This window comes from Saccopteryx bilineata, chromosome X, assembly GCF_036850765.1.
Source record: "Saccopteryx bilineata isolate mSacBil1 chromosome X, mSacBil1_pri_phased_curated, whole genome shotgun sequence".
NCBI classification, from domain to species: Eukaryota; Metazoa; Chordata; class Mammalia; order Chiroptera; family Emballonuridae; genus Saccopteryx; species Saccopteryx bilineata.
The window spans coordinates 89,438,916-89,447,600 of NC_089502.1; the positions used below are offsets into that span (position 1 = coordinate 89,438,916).

The window sequence follows — 8,685 nt, forward strand, 5'->3', positions numbered from 1 at the left end:
GGAAGTGGTGGGGGCTGGGTTGCGGGCTTTCCAATAGGGCACAAGGGAGAAGCTTGTGGCGATCAGACCCACAGAGCACTGAGGCAAACTAGACATACCCGGGTACCATTAGAAAGGAGCCTGACCAGTAATCAGCTTCCTGCCCTGCCTGCTTATGCTGGTGACTCTAGTTGACAAAGCCTTACCCAGAACTGTGCTTTGAGCAGACCTGAAGGAGGGACTTGGCATCTCTTAGGGCCTCTTGCTCTGCAAGCAGTGGCTGGCGCAACTTCCCACCAGCCTATACAGGTTACAAAATACATTCCCATGGAGCAGACCTCAGAGAGCACTGTGGAAGTTGTATGGGCTGGGCTATGAGCATCCAAACAGGGTACAAGGGAAAAATGCCTGATAAGAGTAGACTCGTGGAGTGCTGAGGCACACTACACATGCCTGGAGGCTCTTAGAAAGGCACCAGTACAGCTTTCAGCTCCCTGCCCTGCCTGCTTACTGGCAGCTCTGGTTGGCAATGCTTACCCAGAACTGCACTGTCAGTGGGGCTGGAGGGGGAACTTGGCAGCTCTTAGAGCCTCTTGCTCTGCAAGCAGTGGCTAGGGCAATTTCACAGCTGAGTCCCCATGCTGCTGGCTCAGTAAGGAGAGACGTGGGGAGAGGCATTGGAAAAACTGACACTCCCATTGTTAGAGCTTGCAAACCCTATCAAACTCCACCTATCAACAGGACTGAGGCCTAGTATATGTCATCACCATAGCAACACATCAATTGCAAATCTCTACTCAAGAGTGCCACAGGGGCAAAATCTGTGCTACAATGCCACTGGCCAAAAAGAAAAAGAAAAAAGGAAAAAGAAGATAACCTCTCAAAACCAGAAAAAAAATCACATTTTTATAACTTTTTTCCATTTTTTTTCTTGTATTTTTTTATCTTTTTTTTTTCACTTTGGTCATTTTATCCTTTTTTCATCTTATTCTTTCCTTTTCAGTTTGAACTTTATTACCCATAGGTGTTACATTTTTCATTCTTGTTTTTTTATTATGAGGGTTACATTTCAAAAACCTTAACTCTTTTTTTATTCTTTCTTCTTTTTTCTTCCTTTTCCTTTCACTTTTTCTCTCATTCGATCATCATTTCAAAGAAATTATTTTATTCTGGATTCAAACTTTTTCTTTGTGGCATTTTGTGTGTTTTTAGCTTTGTTTTTTAAATCTCTTTGTCATTTTCCCCCAGCTCTGGCTCTCCATTCTATGTAGTTTTTGTTCCACTTAGCACAATAGAATTTTTATTTTTTCACTGTATATTTTCAATTTTTTTCCTAAGGCATGCAATAAAATACAACATCATTTTATGTTTAAAACACTCAACAAAATGGGTACAGAAGAAAAATATCTCAACATAATAAAGACCATTTCTGACAAACCATCAGCTAACATTGTATTAAATGGCAAAAACTGAAGACATATCCTATAAAATCAAAAACAGGAAAAGAATGCCCACTCTCTCCACTCTTATTCAATGTAGTGCTGGAAGTTCCAGCCAGAGCAATCAGACAAAAGAAAGAAATAAAAGGCATTCATATTGAGAAAGAAGAAGTAAAGGTTTCACTTTTTGCAGATAATATAATCCTATACATAGAAAACCCCAAAGTCTTCACAAAAAGACAATCAGAAACAATAAATTAATACAGTAAGGTCACAGGATACAAAATTAATATACAGAAGTCTATTGCCTTCATATATGCAAACAATAAAACATCAGAAAACAAACTCAAAAAAATAATTCCCTTCATGGTTGCAAAAAACAAATTAAATACCTAAGAATAAACATAACAAAGAATGTAAAGGACCTATATAATGAAAACTACAAAACATTGTTAAGGGAAATTAAAAAAGATAAAATAAAATGGAAAAATATTCTTTGTTTTTGGATAGGAAAAATGAATATAGTCAAAATAATCATATTATTCAAAGCAATGTACAAATTTAATGCAATTCCCATCAAAATTCCAATGTTATTTTTTAAGGAAATGGAACAAAAAATCATCAAGTTTATATGGAACTATAAAAAACCCCAAATAGCCAAAGTAATGCTAAGAAAAAAGAACAAAGCTGGGGGCATTATAATACCTGACTTCAAATTATAATATAAAGCCACAATAATCAAAACAGCATGGTATTGGCAGAAATATACATACTCAGACCAATGGAACAGAATAGAGAGCCCCAAAATAAAATCACATATATATAGTCAAATAATCTTTGATAAAGGGGCCAACAACACAAAATGGAAAAAAAGAAAGCCTCTTCAATAAATGGTGCTGTGAAAACTGGAAAGCCACATGTATAAGAATGAAACTTGACTACGGTTTGTCCCTTGCACTAAAATTAATTGAAAATGAATCAAAGACCTAAATATAAGACATGAAACAGTAAATTACATAGGAAAAAAACATAGGTACTAAACTCATGAACATTGGCCATAAAGAGCACTTTATGAATTTGACTCAAAAGGCAAGGGAAGTGAAGACAAAGATAAATGAATGGGACTACATCAGGCTAAGAATCTTTTGCACAGCAATAGAAACTGATAACAAAACAGAGAGCCAAGTAAATGGAAAATTCTATTTTCAAACAACAGCACAGATAAGGGCATAACATCAAAAATACACAAAAAACTCATAAAGCAACAAGCAAACAATCCAATAAAAAAAATGAGAAGAGTACATGAACAGACACTTCTCCCAGAAAGAAATTCAAAGGCCAACAGATATATGAAAAGATGCTCATCTTCATTAGCTATTAGGGAAATGCAAATCAAAACTACAAATGAGATATCACCTGTTAGATGAGCTATTATAAAAAAGACAGGTAATAACAAGTGTTGAAGAGGCTGTGGAGAAAAAGGAACCCTCATTCACTATTGGTCGAAAAGTAAAGTAGTACAATCATTACGGAAGAAAGTATGGTGGTTCCTCACAAAATTAAAAATAAAACTACCATATGACCCAGCAATCCCTGTTCTGGGTATATACTTCCAGAACTCAAAAACATTGGTACGTAAAGACACATGCAACCCCATGTTCACTGCAGCATTGTTCACAGTGGCCAGGACATGGAAACACCCAAAAAGCACTTCAATAGATGATTGGATAAAGAAGATATGATACATATATACTATGGAATACTATTCAGCCATAAGAAATGATGACATAGAATCATTTACAACAACATTATACTGAGTGAAATAAGTAAATTAGAAAAAACTAAAAACTTTATGATCCCACACATAGTGGGACACAAAATTGAGACTCATGTGGTGGTTACCAGGGGGAGGGAAAGGGAGGAGAGGGAGGGAGAGGGGAGAGGGTGGGGGCACAAAGAAAACAAAATAAATGGTGACAGGGGATGATTTGACTTTGGGTGATGGGTATACAACATAATCAAATGTCAAAATGACCTTGAGATGTTTCTCTGAATCTCTGTACCTTAATTAGTCAATGTCACCCTGTTAAAATTAATTGTCTAAATAAAAACAAATTAAAAATTTTTTTAAAAGAGAAAGCAGCTAAACAATAGGTAGATAAGGAGAAGAGAAAGACTATCACAAACAAAATACAATTATAACTGCCTTCTCCTCCTCCCCATCTTGGTATGGGGAAGCTTGAGAATGGCTTCCCATAGCTGTATACTCACTTTCTTGAAGAAGAAAGGAGGTCACTGAAGAAGATTGGCTAAGGAAGTCAATGCCTACATTTCTCTACAGAATAAAAGTAGGACACATATATGCCCACCATCCTCTGCTGCTAACTTAGCTGTCCAAAAGATATGAAACTTCATAATTAAATAACTATTTTCATAATAGCAAACCAACCCAAACATACATGCTTCAGATACCTGCTGCTTAATAATGGTGTGTTGTTACTGGAGGAAACTTTAAATAATGCTTATTTTCTTTTATAATTTAAATTAAAATTTTCAGAATCTTCACATTTTATGGTTGCAAGGAATTTAAAAATAATGCTGCTGAAAGGTCAAGTAAGATAAAGAAATATTAAGCATTGGTTAAAAAGTAATAGATACTCAAAAATATTTATAGATCTGAATTACAGTGGGTTAAAAGGCTTAGGAATACTACTTTTGGTAAAACTGAATGTGACTATAATAAATTAAAACTCAATTTTCTTCTTTGGCTACTAAACTATCTCTTTTATCATCTGCTGTTTGCAATAATTCTTCAAAAGAGTTTTTTTTAAAGAAAATTTATTTTGCAATGACGGCACTGCTGTCATCTAGAATAGGACAATTTGCTATCATAAGACACCATCCTGCAATTTGAACAGTTTTAGCACATCTAGAGATAATAGGGTTACAAAAGTCAAGGGAAGGTAGAGTTTCAAGAAGGAAAAGAAAATAAACAGTTTTGGATGTGTCTGAAATATTGGGTATGATGATGAACAAGATCTGTCCAAGGATTTGATAAAGTAAAGATCCTTGGCAAACTTGACAAGAAAAATTTCAGTAAAGTGATGAAATTAGAACTTGCCTGCATTGGATTTATAAGAGAATAAGAAGAAAAAGGGAAAATAGCAAGTATAAAAAATTTTTCAGAAATATACTTCAGGAAGCAGAAGGGAACTATGAAATCCAAGGTGTTGTTAGTATTTTTAAGATAGAAGATTTTATGGCATGTTTGCTGACAGACAGAAATAATTCCTTTGAAAAGGAAAGTTTGTGTTTCAAGAGAGGTGAGACTGATTAGAGTGCTGCCTGTCAGTGGTATCAAAGGTACTTGTGGAGAAATTAACATTAGTTAGAAGTGTACACAGTGCAAAGAAATCGGAATAAGACAGGTTATATGAGTACAGATAATGAAAGGTAGCTAGATAAATAAAATATTGAGAGCTTTCTGATTGCTTTTATTTTCCCAGTGAAAAGTAAGAATATAAAGGGAAGGTTTTTTTCTTTTGTTTTTATATTTTATTTATTGATTTTTAGAGAGAGGGAGAGAGAGAGAGAGAGAGAGAGAGAGAGAGAGAGAGAAGGGGGAGGAGCAGGAAGCATCAACTCCCATATGTGCCTTGACCAGGCAAGCCCAAGGTTTCGAACCGGCAACCTCAGTGCTCCAGGTCGATGCTTTATCCCACTGCGCCACCACAGGTCAGGCCTAAAAGGAAGTTTTGATGGTTTAAATGGAGGTGACATTGTGTAGCAGTTGTCTGAGTGAGAGAGTGAGTGGAAAATGAACTGAGGATGTTGCTAGACAGACTGAGGGCCTCCTGAGGTCAGTGATTATAAATTTAAAGTGAATCCAGCTTGGATAGTTATGTATTTGACTCCAGATACCTTCCTAAATCAGCTTCCCAGGTAAAGGCTCAGTGCATGTGAAGAGTTGAACATTCAAATTTATAATGTCCTAGGAAATAAAACATCAGTGTTTTCACAGCAGTATGTGATTCTAGAGTGAAAGCATGAGAGTAGTAGAATCTATAGCCCAATGGAAGGTACTTTTTAAGAGTTGCCCTGAGTATCTAAGAGCTCAACATTAAGGACTGAGGTTCAAGTCAGAATTCTATTCCTGGTGGATAATTGGAGTGGTACTCAAGGAAATTTAGATAGAAACCTTGACTAACTGTGCCAACATGGTGTATAGGTTTATTTCCTGCCACCAGTGTGAACTGATAACACAGCTTAATTGTAAGCCCCACTAAGTAATGGTGCTGAGAATTTTATATCTTTTCCTGTTCCCATCAAGGTAATCTCAGGAACTAGAATGAGCCTGAGAATAGGTTCCATCATTAAAATTAATTTGATAAACCCTGACCAGGCAGTGGTGCAGTGAATAGAGCATTGGACTGGGACATGGTGGAGGGTCCAGGTTCAAAACCATGAGGTAACTTGCCTGAGCAAAGGCTCATCGAAATTGAGCACAAGCTCACCAGCTTGAGCACAGGGTTGCTGGCTTGAGTGTGGGATCATAGACATGACCCCATGGTTCCTGGATTGAGCCCAAAGATCACTGGCATGAAGCCCAAGGTCACTGGCTTGAGCTCAATGTCTCTAGCTTGAACAAGGGGTCACTCACATTGCTGCAGCCCCCCAGTCAAAGCAAATATGAGAAAGCAATCAATGAACAACAAAGGAGATGAAAAAACTGCAATAAAGAATTGATGCTTCTCAGGGAGGGAAAGATGGCAGCGACAGAGTAGGCAGACAGTCCAACATTCCTGGGATATACCTCCCAGGACCAAATTGAATTGCAACTTAACTTAAGAACAATCATCTTGAAGGAAGAGGCAAGATGGTAATGGAGTAGGCAGACGTACCAACTTCCACCTCCCAGAACCAAAGTGGATTACAACTTAATTTTAAGAACCATCATCTGGAAAAACCAACTTTGGACTAAATTAAGAGGACTTTTAACAACAGAAAACCAAAGAAGCCACACTGAGACTGGTAGGAAAAGTAGAAATGCGAAGAGGGCTGCCCAGCTCCCCGGCCTGGAGAGACTCACTTGGCAGGAAGTGAGTTTAGCAGAGAGGGGAGGGTTCTGAACACCAGGAATAAAGGCCCAGTCTGCAGCCTCAGAGCCTCGAAGAGGTGTGTGGACAGTATTTAGCTGCAAAACAAGTCAAGATACTGTTGGTGAGAAAGAGACAGATTTCTCAGACCCAGGATTCTTCTTAAAGGGATCGTGCAGAAAACCTCTCTCACAACCACCCACACAGGGCTCTGGGGTATGGAAGAGAGGAGAGGACCAGAGCAGCAGGAAGAGAGGGTAATCTAGGAGGCACAGGGAAAAACACTTTGAGGGATAGCCACCCTAATCCCTGAGCTGAGTCACTCCCCAAATCTGAAGCGAATATTTCCCCTGGAAACAGCAATACCAGCAAAGGGAAGCAGGACACCAGCCAAACAAGCTCTCCCCCAGCACTCAGAGCAGAGTAGCTTAGAAGGAGGGAGCTTTCAAGACTACAATATGGAGTGTTTAGGTCTGAGCTCCAGCACCCCCACTCACATGGCTGAGGGCTTGCTGGAGGGTGGGTGGTGGCAGAACGTGGAAGCATGGTTTTGTCCCTGGCAGCGGCGGCAGGATCTAGAGCCCAGAGTCTCCACCTAGTCGGAGCTGTGCGAGTGGCGGTACAATGGCCTGCGTGGGGCTGCTCACTGTGTGCCTCATCCAGCAGCCCACGCACGCCCCAGCCCTCGTGGTCTCCCACGCCAATCACTGGGTCTACCGGACATGCACTCTTCCAGGATGTCTTCTGCAGAGCAGACAAGAAGGATGATGGTAAGCTCTCATCTGAGGAGTTCCAGAACTACTTTGCTGACGGGGTTCTCAGTCCTGGGGAGCTGCCGGAGCTGTTCAGAGGCATTGATGGACATTCCACCAACGACTTGGAAACAGAGAAACTGTGTGACTACTTCTCAGTACACCTGGGTGTCTATCGGCCTGTGCTGGCTGCACTGGAGTCCCTGAACCATGCAGTGCTCACTGCAATGGACACCACCAAGTTGGAGTATGAGCGGGCCTCCAAGCTGGACCAGTTTGTGACTCGCTTCCTGCTGTGGGAAACCATAAGCCAGCTACAAGCCCTGCAGAGCTCACTGGAAGGGGTGTCAGATACCCTGGAGGCCCAGGCCCGGGGGCCATGGCCACATGAAGAGAGAATGGTGGTGCAGAGCAGGCCCCGTGGCAGTTGGTGGGCCAGGCGCAGGGCCTTGTGGAGCATCAGTCGGTCACCCACCTGGGCTCCTGGCTCCTCTGACACAGGGCAGAGTTCAGAGGCTGAGATGCAGTGGAAGCTCCAGATCAACCGTCTCCAGAAGCTCATTGACCAACTCGAGTACAAGGCCCCCCGGCTGGAACCCCTACATGAAGAAGTGCTTACCAAGGGGCCTGACTAGCACATCCTCCTGGCCCAAAAGCAGGTACAGGTGGCAGAAGGAGCACTGCAGGACTTCCACTGGGACCTGAGCTGCTATGTGGACTTCACAGGGGCCCAGAGCCATTGCCTGCATGTGTCTGCCCAGAAGATGCTAGACAATGCCTCCTTCACCCTGTATGAGTTCTGGTGGCATGAGGACTCCTGGAGAAGGCACCAGCAGTTCACCTGCAGTAAGGCCTTCCAGCACATCCTCATTGACCACCTGCAGGCTCCAGACACCCTCACCACTGTGTTCTTCCCAGCCTCCTGGTGGATTATGAATAATAATTGAGCCTGACCTGCATTAGCCAAGGACCCTTGGGCCCTGTCTGCCTCCTTCTGGAGTTTCTGGACTGGTCAAGTCAGCACCACGAACAGGGATGCTACTGCTCCTAGACCTAGGGCCTGGCTCTCGGGGCCTCCCAGCCCAGCTGGTGGAGAGTCTCTCAGCCCAGGTATCAGGGACTGGGCCACTTGCTTTCTGTTTCTTTCTTTATCAGTGTATTTTACTGTTTGTAGCTTTGATCTCTGAGACACTCTTGCCTCTGCCTGGCCTCAGGCATGGATTTCGACCCCCTCTGCCTCTGTCTTGCTGTGTGCCCCAGGGCAGATCCTCTTCCTCTGTGGGTGGACCTCGGGCTGTATGGTTGCCTAGTGGGTACCCTGCTTTCTTCCTGCTGTCTGGGGGCCAAGCTTCTGCTCTTCCTCAATCAGCAGAACCAGGGTTGATGCTCAGGGACCCGCAATCCCACCCAGGACCTCGA

General features: G+C 41.8%; 1 pseudogene; it reads left to right on the top strand.

The window, feature by feature from the left end:
* Positions 1–7,138: 7,138 nt before the first annotated feature.
* Positions 7,139–8,213, top strand: LOC136317395 (N-terminal EF-hand calcium-binding protein 3-like; annotated as a pseudogene).
* The last annotated feature ends 472 nt before the right edge of the window (positions 8,214–8,685 follow it).